The sequence below is a fragment of the Pristiophorus japonicus genome, chromosome 17 (genome assembly GCF_044704955.1).
Source record: "Pristiophorus japonicus isolate sPriJap1 chromosome 17, sPriJap1.hap1, whole genome shotgun sequence".
NCBI classification, from domain to species: domain Eukaryota; kingdom Metazoa; phylum Chordata; class Chondrichthyes; family Pristiophoridae; genus Pristiophorus; species Pristiophorus japonicus.
Window position 1 is genome coordinate 5,563,397 of NC_091993.1, and position 15,828 is coordinate 5,579,224.

Below are 15,828 nucleotides of genomic sequence, written 5' to 3' on the forward strand. Positions count from 1 at the left end.
GGGCTCGACAGAGCTAGGCCTTTATCCAGTGGCAAGGGTTAACCAGGACAACTGGAGACCTGCTCTGCTGCACGGACCAGGTGCGCACACATATCGCACAGTGTGGGCTGGGCCCGTGCTGCCCCTGGGCCCTCGACTCTTCTGGGCCCCGTACCCTCATTCACCGCACCTTCCCCCACGGTGTTCCAGGGCCCGGCGCTCCAGCTCTATTTATAGCCCCGACCTTTGGTGGTGTTCTCACACAGGTCGGGGTGGCCCATGACCTCTGCCACCTAAAAGGGCAACGGCATCAGGTACATGCAAACACCATCACCTGCAAGTTCCCCTCCAAGTTACGCACCACACTGACTTGGAAATATATCGCCTTTCCTTCATCGGCGTTGGGTCAAAATCCTGGCACTCCCTCCCATGGGAGCACCTTCACCACACGGACTGCAGCGGTTCACGAAGGCGGCTCACCACCACCTTCTCAAGGCAATTAGGGATTGGCAATAAATGCCGGCCTTGCCTACAACGCACACATCCCGGAACAAATATATATTTTTAAAAAGGCTTAGGGGTACAAATTGCCCCTCGCCCGAAACGGGCTGCTCCCATGCCGTTTTGGTGGTTTTTACCGCAATTGCGGTTCAGGTCGATTCTTTCGGGAAATTGCGCTCTTTGGTTTTATTTTTTGGTTTTGGTCCGGATGTTGAATGGGGGGCGGTGACTACACCTGAGGGGTAAAGACGCGCCGGAGACAGCAACTGAGGGGCAGAAGTTGGGGTTGGTGCGGAGTCACCGACACGATGACGTCACCATGGCGCGGTGTCACCACGGCTGTCCCATTCACTTAAAGGGGAGAGCCTTCGTGATTTTAAAACTTTGCCCCACCGGGTCACCAGGGAGGGTTTTGGCCGGGCCAGCGGCCAGGCACCCAAGGGGGTCGCCAGGCTGCTTGTTGGCAGCCCGGCCAAACCCGGGGGCGTAATTGTCGGGCCGACATGGCCGTTGGCCGAGAAAAAACAATAACGTGGCGGCTGCGTCAGTGCGCCCTCCCTTTAAGGGAAGCCACGGCCACTGCAGAAGACCACAGCCTCACTGGACCACCGGGTTAAAGCTTGTTTTTTGCACCGCGCGCCAGGCCGTAAACCTTCCAAGGGGAATGTCGCCATCGGGGGGGGTAGATCGCTGGTGCGTACGGTGGTGACACGCATATCGTGGATTGGCGGCAGCGAGGGCAATTGGGCTCCCAGCGGCCATTCCACCAACGGGCAGCAGCCACTCCCTTCCGCAGCGTGGCCGCTGGTTTGCGGTGGTAACAGGCCTTAAGGAAAAGGGCAATTTTGGTCCCCTAGTGTCATCGAGCTCTTGTGGCCGAAATTGCCCCTTTCCGATAAGGCCTCTGGCCACCTGACAGCGGTGGTTATGGGCCGGTGCGGAATGGCCGCCGAAGCTCCGCGGAGGGGGCGCCATTTTGGAAATTGCCTTTCGTAAGTTTTGGAGGCCACGGCCGCCATGTTTTTTTTTGTCGGCCGACAGCCAGGTCAGGCCGACAATTATGGCCACGGATTCGGCCGGCCTGGGCCGCAGCAGGCTGCATGGCACCCCTTCTTGGGTGCCAGGCCGCTGGCCTGGCCGAAACCTTCCCTGGTGGCCCAGTGTTTGCCACTAAAGTGGCTGCAGAGTTCGCAGCGCCCCCCCCCCCCCTCCCTTTAACTGAAGGGGGGGGGGGGGGGAGACCTTGTGATGCGCCAGCACGATGATGTCATCGGCGCGGACCTGATGATTGACAGCCTCGGCCACTCTGCCCCGATACACTTCCACCTCGCTATTGACGGTCACTTCGCCCCGCCCCAATTCCCTCCCCATGATGAGGTCACTTCCGCCCCGTTCAAAAAAAATCCCTGAAGTGCTGATTCTCGATGGTTAGGTCACCCCAATGCATGGGGACGGCTAGAACACATTGAAACTGTCGGTGCACTTCATTTTCAGGCGGTGGGAAATTTTGGCCCGCTAATGTCTTGTCAGCCTTCTCACTCCTCGACACAACGACACAAACATCGCACACAGTATGTTGCACTATAAAATCTGTTTGAAATGGTATGAAGAACCAGAAATCCACCACTGTCTCCTGGAAGATCAAACTGTCATCTTTACCAGTGGCCCAGACCAAAGTATCTGGAAGTATGACTGTTGTAAGAAATGGAGTAGGAAATAAAAGTCTTGCAGCACTAAAAAGAAAATAATGCACCAATAAACAAAGCAATGTATTAAGGCAAAATAATTTAAATTCTAACAACAAGAAGTGCTTTCCATCGATTCACATCTGACCTGCCAGGCCAACATAGCTATGCTCACTTCCTAGGACTGAGCAATGCCATTGGCTAAATCCAGTGCAAGACTAATTTAAATAAAGTCTGCCGGTTTAATGGATCTTACGCTGGCCATCCCTGCTTGGTTACGGTGAGTTTTGGGGTTTAACAACCTCCATGATATAAACAAAGTAGGTTGATACAGATAGCGTCAGCTGAGTCAATATAAAAATGGCCGCCAATTTTACAGAATGTACTCAAGTTGGAAGGATTGAATTGGACCGAACAATAACAAACCTACTGCAATAGGAATTTTTATCTTACTAGCCCAAAGGATACAAGCAAGGCAACTTTCGACTTTCTTGCAAGATTGAATCTTTATTCACAACTGACAGTTGTGGAGCCCTTTTCTTTTATATCAGCAGTTGAGCACTTTTAATAATGATCCCACTCAGTTATCAGCAAAGCGTGAAAGAAATGTAACTTTCCGAGGCATTGCGTCTTAGCTGCCATCGGTCGTAACATCAATATCAGAATGATTTCAGAATGTTGACAGTAGCGACGACAGCAGAAGCCATGTGCTTGAGGTCCCAGTTGTTTGGGATCCCATCTCCAAACTGTGTGGAAACAGAGCGGGCTGAGAATTCATTGCAGGATGGTTGAACACAGCATCTGTCGATAAATAGGCTTCAAACAATATCAGAAAATACTTCAGCAGCGTGAAGGAGAGTTAACGACAAAGATGCCTGCAACTGCCGACAACCAGCAGTTGGAGGAGGCCTTCAGCGGGCCCGAAGACCTGTGACAATCTTTCTCCACAGAGCAGCTGGAGAAAGTTGGGGGTCTGTGAATGTTGGTAAATGTCTTCCCTTAGTTTGTATCCACATCATTGGATATATGAGGGTAGCGATTCCACCATTCGCCTGAAATCAGCATAACCTGCGCAAAGTATTGTGTCATTTTGCACGAGTTTAAAAAACATCGTACTAGAAGCCAACCCCGTCCATAAAACTGGCCACATCTTCCCCCGGATGAATTAATTACCATTGGGAGTTTCCGCTAATTGCGCTCATTTGCGGGCCTTCGAGGAGGCTCCAATAATTAAGCTGGATCTTTTGGGTACAAGGACACTAATAGGCATGTTTTAAACGCTTTTGAATATACTTTTTGTTAAATTTACTAAGAAACTGACTACTGTACCCCACTATAACTAGCACATGGTTCTGTATTATCATATTATCACATTGCTGTTTGTGGGAGCTTGCTGTGTGCAAATTGGCTGCAGCATTTCCCACATTACAACAGTAACTACACTCCAAAAGTACTTCATTGGCTGTAAAGCATTTTGAGATGTCCGGTGGTCGTGAAAGGCGCTTTATAAATGCAAGTCTGTCTTTCTTTTATAGTTTTTAAAAGTAATTTTCAGTTATTTTTAGCAGATAACTCACAGGTGGTGAATTGACATTCTGATTAAAATGCTGATTTTTTGTGACAAATCCATTTTCAGCTGTATTAGTCAAAATGCACCAGTTTACCACTCTTAAATATATCAAGAAATATTTTTTAAAGCAAAATGTTTTAAAATTCTAAAATGCTGCTCAATTGTGCTGGTTCATGACAGATGTTATGTTCAGCGATATGCAAATTGGTTTGAGTGGAAACTCAAGGAAAGAAATCACTTCAAAAAAGCAGTGCTATTTTGGGCAAACTTTGTTCCTGGATCACCAATTGCACCCAAAGCTCAAACTCTACCCCTTCACTGTGGTACTACATTGTTGGAGGTTCTGTCCTTTGAATGAGATGTTAAACTGAGTCCCTGTTCAGGTGGCTATAACATATCCCATGGGACTATTCAAACAAGGGCACTCCTGGTATCCTGGCCAACATTCAGAAGAATGAGAGGTAATCTTATCAAAACATATAAGATTATGAGGAGGCTTCTTGACAAGGTGGATGCAGAGAGGATGTTTCCACCGATAGGGGAGACTAGAACTAGAGGGCATAATCTTAGCGTAAGGGTTCACCCATTTAAAACTGAGATGAGGAGAAATGTCATCTCTCATTGGATATATTCAAGAGGGAGTTAGATATGGCCCTTACGGCTAAGGGGATCAAGGGGTATGGAGAGAAAGCAGGAAAGGGGTACTGAGGGAATGATCAACCATGATCTTATTGAATGGTGGTGCAGGCTCGAAGGGCCGAATGGCCTACTACTGCACCTATTTTCTATGTTTCTATGTTTCTCTCAGAGGGTTGTAAATCTGTGGAATTTGCTGCCTCAGAGAGCTGTGGAAGCTGGGACATTGAATAAATTTAAGACAGGCAGTTTCTTAAATGATAAGGGAATAAGGGGTTATGGGAAGTGGGCAGGGAAGTGGATCTGAGTCCAAGATCAGATCAGCCATAATCGTATTAAATGGCAGAGCAGGCTCGAGGGGCTGTATGGCCTAGTCCTGCTCCTATTTCTTATGTTCTTATGTTCTTATTCTTCAGTTAATGAACACAATTATATTTTCTCAGATAGTTGGGCTTGCGTTGCTCATTAAGATCAATCAAGACAGCTCCACCAATGGGGCTGTCCTTTCCAAAGTCCATGGCAATGGGCAAGTGGAGAGGGTGGGCATGGGGAGAGGGATGTTGGGTTGTGGGTGCAGGAGAGGCAATGTACAGAAGTGGCTCTCAAACTAAGTGGCAGAAAGCGAATGGGAAGCCATTTAAGATCCTACCTTCCATGAATTACATCAGTTGACAAATTTAAGAAGCTGTCATTCTCTGAAACCTCTTTTAACTTTTCACCCCTTGGAAACAGTAGCATTTTAAAATATTACACTTCCTGCGCATTGCAATGTAGCTAAGGCTTTACACAAATACTAACCAAAGATACGTGGGGGCTGAAATTCAAGTGCACCAGAAAGGTATGAATTTTGGAGTGGTACTTACCGCTGGAACTCCTGTTACGGTAAGTAGATCCATTTTCAGGACTTTGACAATTTTTCAAAGTCCTACAGGAAATGGATCATAATGGGGACAGGCCTTAGATTCAAAGCCAGGCTGACTGGCTGAAAATGGGTCGGGCTGGGCCTCCGCTGTTGTCAATCAGTGGTGGAGTCGTGGTGATGTCATAGCATGTCACCATGCTCTCTCCCCTCCGTTAAAGGGGAGAGATTCGATCATTTTTTAAACTGGGCCACTAGGGAGGGTTTCGGCCGGGCCAGTGGCCTGGCACCCAAGAGGTCGAATCCGGGGACAGCATTTTGCCGGCCAATCGGAAAGTGGGCCGGCAAAAATGTTTGCATTGCAGCCCCGGCAGTGAGCCTTCCCCTTTAAGGGCGCTGCGCTCAGTGTGGAGATGGTGCACCGGCAGAAAAACCTGCCGGGGGCACTACGCAGCGGGGGATCGAGGAATCCAGTTGAAAATGGCGGGTAAGTATTTTTTTATTCCTTTAAATTAGCGGTGCAACTACTTGGGCAGAATGGGGTCCAGGCCGAAAAATTCCCGACCTGAAATTAGGTCGGGTCGGCCTGTTGATCTCAAAGCGGCGGCCATTCGATTTTTAGGAATGGCCACCGCAAACGAGCATTAACGGGTCTCTTTGAGATCCTGAATTTCGGTCCGGTGGTGTGTTCACTAACCATTGCACAATCTTTCGCTTGGCATACAAAATATAACAATACAGTGGACGAGGCTGAATGGTCGGCATTCTACTACAGATGCCACAAACTCCGCATCAAAAGGGAAGTAGTGGGTATGGAGATGGATTATCATACTTTCAAGGCAAGATTGTTGCTACAACAGCAGTAATTGCAGGCTTGCAATGAACAGTTGCAGTACTCTATGGATCAAGGTAAAGGGTCTGTAGCTGAGACACGTGGTCGTTGGACTCCAGCTTCTCCACAATTCAGTACACGGTGGAGGTAATGTTAACTGACACAGGTTGCACTGTGACACGTGATTGAGCAATATGGGGGCAGGATTGCAAATTGCTCTGAGTGAGATTGTGTCAGAGGCAAGGTTAACTCCCCTGGGGTTAACAACTACGGCCTACTGGAGATAAGTGCCAGGTTTGTGCCTGAGCCCCTGTGGGCTGGACCTACATGCTTTTGTGGCCCAGAAAATTTTGATTCGGAGAGCGTGGGTTTTGGAGGATCCCCTTCCCTAGACCCCAACCCCAAATTTACATCGAAATTTACTGAACTCTGATTGCTATTTAAAAAAAGATAATTATGGAATGAAAAATGTCATTCACACAATCAAATCCCTTCCATTCAATGGATCACATACAACCTCTGCTGCTGAGGAATATCTCTAATTGACTGAATCCCTGAGGATGTGTCCCTATTACACTGGTGAAACAGTCCCATGGACCAGAGGTCCAACAAAGTAGAAGGAGTCCAGGGGACACGAGGGGAAATGTTGGGTTTTGGTGCAGTTGGGGAGATGTGGACTTGACACTGCTAAGAATTTTGGGGTGGGGCCTGATTTGCCTTCACCATTCCAATGATTGTTTCTATGACAATAACCTGTTACTTTTATTTCAACTGACCCTGGATCAGCTATTTCTCAATCCATTCTACCAGTCCTGGCGTATTCTCTTCACGCGCAACACTTCAGACAACTGCACATCTTGTTTTTGCTTGAACATTGTTCAAACACTAAATAGACTAATCACAATAAAACCCAGCAAAATGTATTCATAACATCCGTCTTTATTGCCGACTATACAGGGCAACATAAGGGGTACGAATACTAATTTAATATTTTCATGTTGTGTCATGAAATTTTAGCAGAAGCATAAAATCCAATTTAATTATGTTTACAATGAAAACATGATTTGCATGATAAAATGGAGCAAAAATCCCTTTTGCATTAGCATTAAGTAGTCTGTTTTAAAGAAGTCAGACACAAAGTTGCTATTTTGGGTTAACAACCTGCATTTATATAATATTGGGGCCAAGTTTCGGCCTGAGTTGCTCCTGTTTTTTTGGAGCAACTGGTGTAGAACGGAGTATCTTAGAAATTTGAATTATCGGCATTTAGTTTGCTCCAGTTCTAGTCAGTTAGAACAGTTTCACTTTGGAACAGAATTTTTTTTTCAAAATGGGGTGTGTCCGACCACTTACGCCTGTTTTCAAAGTTTAGGCAGTGAAAACTTACTCCAAACTAACTTAGAATGGAGTAAGTGAAGATTTTTGTACGTTCGAAAAAACCTTGCCTACACTTTAGAAAATCAGGCGTAGGTTACAAATCAGGCGTAGGGAATGGGGGGAGGGGGGTTTAAAGGGAAGTTTACAAACATTAAACACTTCAGTTTTACAAATAAAGAGCCATCATCAATAATAAATGATAAATACATCAAATAATTCAACCAATAAATCAATCAAAAAAAATTAATAAAAAATAAAAAAAATTTAAAATATCAATAAATAAAACATTTTCTACTTACCGACTGCAGCACCGGGAGTCCTCCAACAGCGTGCTGGGACAGCCCTCCCCCCCCCCCCCAGTGTGTCTCTATCAGTGTCTCTATCTCTCTGTCTGTCTGTGTGTGTGTCTCTCACTCTCTGTCTGTCAGTGTCTGTGTTTCTGACAGCGAGGGGAGGGGGCGAAGGGGGAGGGGGAGAAGGGGGAGGGGGAGAAGGGGGTGGGGGAGGGAGGGGGAGGAAGGAGGAAGGAAGTAGAGGGGGTGGGGGTAGAGGGGGCTGGGGGGGAGGAGAAGGGGCGAGGAGGGGGCGGGGGGGAGGAGGAGAAGGGGGGAGAGGGGGAGAAGGGAGAGAGGATGGAGGGAGGGAAGGAGAGAGGATGGAGGGAGGGAAGGAGAGAGGATGGAGGGTGGGAGGGAAGGAGAGAGGAGGGAGGGAGGGAGGGAAGGAGAGAGGAGGGAGGGAGGGAGGGAGAGAGGAGGAGGGAGGGAAGGAGAGAGGAGGGAAGGAGGGAGGGAGGGAAGGAGAGAGGAGGGAGGGAGGATGGAAGGAGAGAGGAGGGAGGGAAGGAGAGAGGAGGGAGGGAGGGAAGGAGAGAGGTGGGGGAAGGGAGAGAAGGAGGCTGAACGGCCGGGCCCAAGACTTCGGGCTTGATTTGCAGGTTGGTGGTGTCGGGTCTTGCGGGGGGGGGGGTCACGGAGGTCCGGGGGGGGGGGGGAGAGTCGCTGGGGTGGGGGGGGGGAGAGAGAGTCGCGGAGATCGGGGGGGGTGGGGGGGGGGGAGAGAGAGTCGCGGAGGGGGGGTGGTGGAGAGAGAGTCGCGGAGGTCCGGGGGGGGGGAGCGGAGGTCGGGTCGCTGAGGGGTGTGGGTGGGGGAGAGCGGGGGTTGGGTCGGGTCCGGTCGGGTGGGAGGAGCCTTATCCACGCTGCCCCAGTGAGGCCATTGGGCCAGGGCAAGGGTCTGCGTGCTTCGGGCCCCTCCCACAGTTTTGGGCGCCTGGAGCTACTGCACATGTGCACCCACTGTAGCGTGCATGTGCAGAGGTCCCAGCACTGTTTTCAGCGCAGGGACCTGGCTCCACCCCCCGACAGCTCGTACTGCGCTACGCCCAGCTGCAGAGGACCTGCAGAGAGCCGGAGAATAGGTAAGTTTTTTTTAGGCGCACTTTCTGGCGCGAAAAATGGGCGTCCAGGTCCGGTCTGCGTTGTTTTAGGCGCGGCCCGAAACTTGGGCCCAATAAACGGGCCTGAAATTCCGTAGAGCTCTTCCCGTGGGCAAACGAAAGAAAAAGAGAAAAAAGATGTGCACTTACCTGTTGCTCCTGTGCCCGTTGGAACTTCTGAGCCTGAGGCCTCTGGTGACTGCACATCGCAGCACGTGCACGTGGACATGTGCGCAGGCCGGGATCTGGTGACAGCAGCCAATCAGGTGTAGTATAGATTCTCATTCATAGTAATAGGAGTTCTGTAAGTCCAGAACTCCTATTACTATGAATGAACTCCCCCCCCCTCCAAAACACTCAAAACACAATAAAAAATAGAAAATAAACTACATATTTAACATTCATTTAAATTAAAGTTGTTATTAAAAATATATATTTTCCCGACTTTTTTTTAAGTTGTTTTAATTAAGCCTTAAAATAAACTTGCCGTAGTGGGGAGGGTTTTTAACAATAAAATGTGTTTTTATAACTTTATTTTAAAATATTTTTGTGTATTTTTAAACACTTGCCGACTTTTTCAGGCACAAGATCTTCAAGGACATTTGCTGGGCAAGGTATTCGTAAATATTGCAAATCTTGCCCTGCAAGTGTTCTCGCTCCCGATATGCACGAGATCTGTCAAGCCAGAAACTTGACAAATCGGAAAAGCCGGTTTTCAGCGCATGCGCATTGCGCCCTGAAAACCAGCTTTTCCGATGCATCTCGGGTCCGTAGAAACTTCATACGGACCCGGGATGTCAGAATTTCAGGGCCAATATCTTTCATGTAGAAAAATTCCCCAGAGCACTTCACAGAGCTGTCAGGAACAAAATGGTCACCAAGCCATTGACGGAGAAGGGTTAGGCAAACTATTATTCAGAAATGAAATAAAGAAATGCTTTATCCTCCATGTTGGGTCACAATCCTGGACCTCCCTATCTAATAGCACTGTGGGACTACCTTCACCACATGGACTGCAACGGCTCAAGAATTACATCGAATGTTACAACACAGAAACAGACCATTCGGCCTCACAGGTTTACGCTCCACATGAGCCTCCTCCCATCGTACTTCATCTCATCAAGTCAACCTATCCTTCTCCCTCATCTAATCTCCCCATAAATGCATCTCTGCTATTTGTCTCAACTACTCCGTGTGATAGTGAGCTCCACATTCTAACCGCACTCTGAGTAAATAAGAATGCTTACCGCCACCTTCTAGGGATAGGCAATGAATGCTGGCCTTGCTAGCGACGCCCACATCCAGCTAATAAACAAAGAAAAAAAAAGAGCAATTTTTTTTGTCATGAGCCTTCGAAAACAATTTCCTGCACAAACATTGTTATAATCAGTCTAATATAGAATTAAAGAAAGAAAGCATTTATATAGCGCCGTCCAGGATCACCAGAGATCCCAAAGTGCTTTACAGCCAATAAAGTACTTTTTGAATTGTAGTCACTGTTGTAATTTGGGAAATGCGGCAGCCAATTTGCGCTCAGCAAACTCCAACAAACAGAAATGGAATAATGACCAGATAATCTGTTTTTTGCTATGTTGATTGAGGGATCAATTTTGGCCAGGGCAGTGGGGATAACTCCCCTGCTCTTCAAAATAGTGCCATGGGATCTTTTACATCCACCTGAGTACAGACCGGGCCTTGGTTTAACGTCTCATCCAAAAAGCAGCACCTCTGACAGTGCAGCACTCCCTCAGTACTGCATTGGAATGTCAGCTTAGATCTTTGTGCTCAAGGCTCTGGAGTGGGACTTGAACCCACAACCTTCAGACTCAGAGGCGGCAGTTTTGACCAACTGCACTGCTGGCTAACACTAATTAAAGAAAAACACCTTAACCTAGTCAGATCAAGAGCTGTACACTCCAACATATATTGAATTCCCAGTTGACTGTACTCTAGCATAGTTATTTTTACAAGTACATTCTACTTCCAGTAAGTTGAAGTCACTTTTTGTGCTAAAAAAAGGTGAATTGCCAATAATTTGAATTAAGCAAAGGAAATAATGTAGCAAAATGGGAATTTAGTACTTAAAATTGAATCATTGAATAATTTGAATAAAGAGATCATAGTTTTAAAAGAGCAATTGTTAACCAAAATCCTAAAACTATCAACAATTTTTGGACTTTTTAAAACATTTGCACCATTTAATTGAGTAACAATTGCCATCTCTGATGTGATGATATTAATGCTTAATGCCCTCATCAAATCCCTCTCTTTGCTATTTTGTTATTTGCATTGTATCAGTCAAGGTTTTCACTAAATTAATTAAGTTCTTTCAAAAACCATTTGTGGGTAATTGCAATAATAGAGGCACAAAGCTATTGTAGAACAGTAGAAAGGGGATAAGATCTTTTCCTTCCTTCTTTATTCCATCAGAGATTAATTTATCCTTTTTCGCTTAAACCCATTTACAATTTCTAATGTTTGCTACTTAACCCCAATCTGTACAGATTCAAAGGGGGAATTTTAACCCCTCCAAAAAGGGTGGGTTGGGGTTGGGTGGGAGGTTAAGGTATTAAAAATCTGAATCCCGACCCCAACCCACCTCCAATCCGCCTACGTCTGGTTTTAATGGAGGCAAGACAGTGGGGGCGGGCACCCAACCCTCTCCCAGAAGGTGGGTTGCCACTTTCAATATGATAATGAGGCTGGAAGCCTCTGATTTAATTTGCTGTGAATGCTTTAACTGTGGCTGGCCGGGATTCCCGGACCTCGAGATACCCGGCAGCTGCAGACTTGGGGAGCACTCCTTCCGGGCCGGGAGGAGTAAGAGTGCTTCCTCCAGAGGCCCCAAGCTCCCCCACCATCAGCACACCCCCCCACCACCCCGGGTCGGGGATCGGACTAACCCACCCACCCCACCCTGGGATCGGAATGCCCCCCCAGGTCAGGACTCACACCTCCCTGGGGATGTGGATTCCTGGTGCAGCATTCTCCGCCTGAGTGGAAGCCAAGCCTGTCAATCAGGCCGACTTCCGGGCGGGGAAGCTGTCCGTGACATCACATGCACGCTGCGGAGTTAAAACTCCAGTGTGCGGGGAAGTCCGGCCCGCCTGCGCCTGCCGACAGCAAAAGAAAAAATTCCTGCCAAAATCTCCAGCTCACAGTACATATCCTCACCTAATCCAGTTATCTCCAGCAGCTTAAGCTATGTGGAATTAATCGTGTTCAGGGCCCTCTCTCTCTTGTTTCACAAAGTCAGCCATTGTTCTCATGGCCACCATCAGTTCATCTATTTTAGCTTTTGCTTTTTCCCATTTATACCTAAGCTCCTCTGTTTCTGCCCTATTTTTGGTGCCTTCATGAATTTTGCTCGCAACTTGTTTCTGCAGGTACCCCACTGAACCCTCCAAAATTGGCTCCCAAATCCGTGACCATCTTTCCATGAATTTAATGTTTGAATCCCTTCAATCTGGTTTTCGCCCCACCACAATACCGAAACAGCTCTCATCAAAGTCACAAATGACATCCTTTGTGACTGTGACAAAATTAAACTACCCCTCCTCGTCCTTCTGGACCTGTCTGCAGCCTCTGACACGGTTGATCACTCCATCCTCCTCCAACGCCTCTCCACCATCGTCCAGCTGGGTGGGACTGCACTCGCCTGGTTCCTTCCTTATCTATCTAATCGTAGCCAGAAAATCTCCAACAATGACTTCTCTTCCCACTCCCGCATCGTTACCTCTGGTGTCCCCCAAGCATCTATCCTTGGCCCCCTCTTATTTCTCATCTATATGCTGCCCCTTGGCGATATCATCTGAAAACACGGAGTCAGTTTCCACACGTACGCTGATGACACCCAACTCTACCTCTCCATCACTTCTGTCGACTCCTGCTTGGTATCTAAATTGTCAGATTGCTTGTCTGGCATCCAGTACTGGATGAGCAGAAATTTTCTCCAATTAAATATTGGGAAGACCGAAGCCATTATCTTTGGTCCCCGCCACAAACTGTGTTCCCTAACCACTGACTCCATCCTTCTCCCTAGCATCTATCTGAGGGTGAACAAGACTGTTCACAACCTAGGTGTCATATTTGACCCTGGAATGAGTTTCCAGCTACATATCCGCGGCATAACTAAAACCGCCTTTTTCCACCTCCGTAACATTGCCCGCCTCCACCCCTGCCTCGGCTCTTCTGCTGCTGAAACCCTCATCCATGTCTTTGTTACCTCTAGACTTGACTACTCCAAATCACTCCTGGCTGGCCTCCCACATTCCACACTACGTAAACTTGAAGTCATCCAAAACTCAGCAGCCCGTGTACTAACCCGCACCAAGTTTAAAAAGAGGCAGCTTGTGCAGAGCACGGAGTGCAACAGCATAGAGTAACATTTGTGAGTTTGGTAAGTGGGTGAGTTCGGGCAAGTGGGGGTGGCAGGTGCTGTTTTGTCTTGTTTTTCCTACCAGTGCTGACACTAGAGCAGCTGATAAGGAGTGCGAGAGTAGGAGAGGGAGGCCCAACCCAGCCAAAGATAGAGGGGTGCGAAATCGAGAGATGACGTCACAGCCAAGCTGGTAAGTGGTTGGCTGTTCGACTGGTAAGTATAACTCTCTTTTAGACTGGTTTTTAGATTGGTTTAATTGGCAGCGAACTACTAAGTAGCTGTTTGGTGTTTAAGTAAATTTTAGTAAGTAAATTAATTTAAAGGTTAAGTCATGGCAGTAAAGCTCAGACCCGTGTCATGCTCCTCCTGTGCTATGTGGGAAGGAAGCGTCCCTGACTACTATGTGTGCGGGAAGTGTGTCCAGCTGCAGCTCCTGACAGACCGTATGACGGCACTGGAGCTGTGGATGGACTCACTCTGGAGCATGCACGATGCTGAGAATGTTGTGGATAGCACATTTAGTGAGTTGGTCACACCGCAAGTAAGGGTTAGGACAGATAGTGAATGGGTGACCAAGGGGCAAGGCAAGAGCAGGAAGGCAGTGCAGGAGTCCCCTGCGGTCATCTCCCTCCAAAATAGATACTGGATACTGTTGGGGGAGATGATTTACCAGGGGAAGGCACCAGTAGCCAGGTTCACGGCACCGTGGGTGGCTCTGCTGCACAGAAGGGTGGGAAAAAGAGTGGGAGAGCTATAGTGATAGGGGACTCTATTGTAAGGGGAATAGATAGGAGTTTGATGGTATGTTGCTTCCCTGGTGCAAGGGTCAAGGATGTCTTGGAGCGGCTGCAGAGCATTCTGGAGAGGGAAGGTGAACAGCCAGTTGTCGCGGTACATGTAGGTACCAACGATATAGGTAAGAAGTGGGAACAGGTCCTACAAGCTGAATTTAGGGAGCTAGGAGTTAAATTAAAAAGTAGGACCTCAAAGGTAGTAATCTCTGGATTGCTACCAGTGCCACGTGCTAATCAGAGTAGAGGGAGCAGGATAGTTAAAATAAATACATAGCTTGAGCAGTGGTGCAAGAGGGAGGGATTCAAATTCCTGGGACATTGGAACCTGTTCTGGGGGAAGTGGGACCTGTACAAAAGGGATGGTCTGCACTTGGGCAGGACTGGAACTGATGTCCTAGGGGTAACATTTGCTAATGCAGTTCAGGCGTGTTCAAACTAATATGGCAGGGGGATGGGAACCTATGCAGCGAGGCAGAGCGAAGTAATATGGAGTCAGAAACAGATGGTAGAAAGGTAAAAAGCAACAGTGGAAGGCCGAGTAACCAAAGGCAAGAAACAAAAAGGGCCACACTACATCATAATTCTAAAAGGACAAAGGGTGTGAAAAAAACAAGCCTGAAAGCTTTGTGTCTTAATCCGTAATAAGGTGGATGAATTAACTGTGCAAATAGATGTGAACAGATATGATGTGATTGGGATTACAGAGACGTGGCTCCAGGATGATCAGGGCTGGGAATTCAACATCCATGGGTATTCAACATTCAGGAAGGATAGAATAAAAGGAAAAGGAGGTGGGGTAGCATTGCTGGTTAAAGAGGAGATTAATGCAATAGTTAGGAAGGACATTAGCTTGGATGATGTGGAATCTATATGGGTAGAACTGCAGAACACCAAAGGGCAAAACATGTTAGTGGGAGTTGTGTACAGATCTGCAAACAGTAGTAGTGATGTTGGGGAGGGCAACAAACAGGAAATTAGGAGTGCATGCAATAAAGGTGCAGCAGTTATCATGAGTGAATTTAATATGCATATAGATTGGGCTAACCATACTGGAAGCAATACGGTGGAGGAGGATTTCCTGGAGTGCATAAGGGATGGTTTTCTAGACCAATATGTCAAGGAACCAACTAGGGGGGAGGCCATCTTAGACTGGGTGTTGTGTAATGAGAGAGGATTAATTAGCAATCTCGTTGTGCGAGGCCCCTTGGGATAGAGTGACCATAATATGGTGGAATTCCACATTAGGATGGAGAATAAAACAGTTAATTCAGAGACCATGGCCCAGAACTTGAAGAAGGGTAACTTTGAAGGTATGAGGCGTGAATTGGCTAGGATAGATTGGCGAATGATACTTAAGGGGTTGACTGTGGATGGGCAATGGCAGACATTTAGAGACCGCATGGATGAACTACAACAATTGTACATCCCTGTCTGGCGTAAAAATAAAAAAGGGAAGGTGGCTCAACCGTGGCTATCAAAGGAAATCAGGGATAGTATTAAAGCCAAGGAAGTGGCATACAAATTGGCCAGAAATAGCAGTGAACCCGGGGACTGGGAGAAATTTAGAACTCAGCAGAGGAGGACAAAGGGTTTGATTAGGGCAGGGAAAATAGAGTACGAGAGGAAGCTTGCAGGGAACATTAAGACGGACTGCAAAAGTTTCTATAGGTATGTAAAGAGAAAAAGGTTAGTAAAGACAAACGTAGGTCCCCTGCAGTCAGAATCAGGGGAAGTCATAACGGGGAACAAAGAAATGGCAGACCAATTGAACAAGTA

At 47.4% G+C, this 15,828-nt stretch overlaps 1 long non-coding RNA gene across 1 annotated transcript in view; it reads right to left on the reverse strand.

Moving 5' to 3' along the window:
* Positions 1 to 15,828, reverse strand: part of LOC139228109 (uncharacterized) — a 305,918-nt gene that overhangs the window by 193,801 nt on the left and 96,289 nt on the right. The window contains exon 2 of the long non-coding RNA XR_011587501.1: positions 10,125 to 10,182. This is a non-coding gene — a long non-coding RNA (uncharacterized lncRNA). The remainder of the gene's footprint in view (positions 1 to 10,124; positions 10,183 to 15,828) is intronic.